We start from the raw sequence: 2,500 nt of genomic DNA, 5'->3' as shown, positions 1-2,500 counted from the left end.
TAATCTTTGAGACAAGCATATGACTACTGGCAGGATCAACCAGGGAGCTGCGTCAACTAGAGCTGAGCAGCCGGCCGCCCGGGAGTGTGTCCCGGGGGCCCGCGCGAACACGCAAGCGTCCGCTCAATTATTCTGCAAACAGGAGGAGGCTGAGCTCCCCTGCACCATACACCTCGAAACCCTCTCAGGTCCCGGCGGCGCGCAGCGCCGTCCTAAGTACTTGGTCGGGTTCGAGAGAGGCGCAATCGCCCGGGGTTTGGCGAGTAGACGCTTTAGGTGCGACCACCCGTGCTCCCAACTGAGCTTGCCGCTGCCGACAGAGGCCCGGGAGCGTGCTGTCGTGGCATTGCCGGCGGGAGACAACACGCGCCACCTACGGTGACCGGCAGCTCCAACGCCAGCGCCACAGAAGGACAAAAGCCCCACTTGGGTGCCGAAGCGAACTCTCCCAGCACAGCGCACGCGCCAACACGTCCGCACAGCTGCGATACAAACCACCTGCGAGAACCGCAGAGGCGACCGAGCAGCAGACGGCGTCGCGGCGCCGAGCGCCGGGCGGCGGCGCATCCTCAGCGCACACAGTCCTCAATCGGACCAGCACACTGCAGATGTCCACCGCGCTTCGCACCGGGCCCGCGAGGACCTACTTTGGCCGCACGGCGCCGCGTGCAGGGTGCGCCGGCGCGCAGCTGCGCCGCCTGCCGCCTCCGTCGGCCGGCGCGCCTGCCACTGGCCGCCCCCACCAGCCGGCTGTAGCGCGTGCGCCCACGCACCGCGCGGCCAGCACGCCGGGAGGCCCCCCCTCACCGGCCGGGGACGGTCCCACCCAGCCACCGCCGCGTATCGCTTCACACCCAGATGCCATTCACGTTCGTGGGCATGGTGGGTATCGCTGGAACAACCGGTTGGTAGCTCAACCGATCGTCGCCATCACTGATTCACCTCTAGCGAGAACAACCGCACCACAACGGTTTACCAGTTGTTCATTTGCGTAACGTCACCAGCAAACGTAGGCGTCCATCGCCATTTGCAAATTCAACGATTGTTGCATGCCTGTGTCAGGTGTCACGACACACTATGTCTGCCCACATACACGCAACAACATGTGCACGCTTCGCGAACACGTGGAAGGTGGCCCCCGTACGTATGCGATGTCCATTGCGCGAACGACTGTCAACCGGCCTCTGTCGCATGTCGCAGATGTGGAACGCAGTGCACCATGCTATCACGGTGTGTGAGAAGAGACGACTACGTCTGACAACACGCGCCACTACATCAACAGACGGCTCATGCTGATCGCCATCCAGGGCATACCACACTGCAATCCAGCTCTTATAGGGAGACGACACGTAGCTGAGTGCACAACATTTGGACCGCATGGTTCGCCGTTGTTGGCGCAGTCGTTGTACGGTCACATGTACCACGATGTATCATTCAGTACATGAGGACCAATGTGCAGTACAGTGTGTGATTTGGACGTACAACATCAGCGGACAGTTGACACAGGCCGTACCACAGCGTAGGCTAAGTGCTTCGCCATGCGAATGCCAATGAACAACTGCAAATGCCAATGAACAACTGCAAAGGGCATTGAGCATGTACGTCCTGCTGCCATCCACATTACAGTGTATAGCTGCAAGGTGTTTAACATGAAGCGATACACTGGGGACCGGGCAGTGCGAGTAGCAAACTATATTGCGGGGGTTGCAGTTAGGCAACACTACACTAATTTAACGCGTCGTATGACAATTACAGAGCAGGTTAAGGCCCAACGGTGTTGGGTTAAGGCCCAACGTGTGTTGGGTTAAGGCCCAACGTGTGTTGGGTTAAGGCCCAACGTGTGTTGGGTTAAGGCCCAACGTGTGTTGGGTTAAGGCCCAACGTGTGTTGGGTTAAGGCCCAACGTGTGTTGGGTTAAGGCCCAACGTGTGTTGGGTTAAGGCCCAACGTGTGTTGGGTTAAGGCCCAACGTGTGTTGGGTTAAGGCCCAACGTGTGTTGGGTTAAGGCCCAACGTGTGTTGGGTTAAGGCCCAACGTGTGTTGGGTTAAGGCCCAACGTGTGTTGGGTTAAGGCCCAACGTGTGTTGGGTTAAGGCCCAACGTGTGTTGGGTTAAGGCCCAACGTGTGTTGGGTTAAGGCCCAACATAGGTTGGGTTAAGGCCCAACATAGGTTGGGTTAAGGCCCAACATAGGTTGGGTTAAGGCGCAACATAGGTTGGGTTAAGGCGCAACATAGGTTGGGTTAAGGCGCAACATAGGTTGGGTTAAGGCGCAACATAGGTTGGGTTAAGGCGCAACATAGGTTGGGTTAAGGCGCAACATAGGTTAGGTTAAGGCGCAACATAGGTTAGGTTAAGGCGCAACATAGGTTAGGTTAAGGCGCAACATAGGTTAGGTTAAGGCGCAACATAGGTTAGGTTAAGGCGCAACATAGGTTAGGTTAAGGCGCAACATAGGTTAGGTTAAGGCGCAACATAGGTTAGGTTAAGGCGCAACAT

At 57.6% G+C, this 2,500-nt stretch overlaps 1 non-coding gene across 1 annotated transcript in view; it reads right to left on the bottom strand.

Moving 5' to 3' along the window:
• The window catches only part of LOC126446743 (small subunit ribosomal RNA), a 1,910-nt gene extending 1,864 nt beyond the window's left edge, over positions 1–46 (bottom strand). The window contains exon 1 of the ribosomal RNA XR_007583442.1: positions 1–46. This exon is cut by the window's left edge and continues 1,864 nt beyond it. This is a non-coding gene — a ribosomal RNA (small subunit ribosomal RNA).
• Positions 47–2,500: the final 2,454 nt, after the last annotated feature.

This window comes from Schistocerca serialis, unplaced genomic scaffold (genome assembly GCF_023864345.2).
Source record: "Schistocerca serialis cubense isolate TAMUIC-IGC-003099 unplaced genomic scaffold, iqSchSeri2.2 HiC_scaffold_425, whole genome shotgun sequence".
NCBI lineage: Eukaryota > Metazoa > Arthropoda > Insecta > Orthoptera > Acrididae > Schistocerca > Schistocerca serialis.
This window is presented reverse-complemented; position numbering and strand designations above follow the sequence as displayed.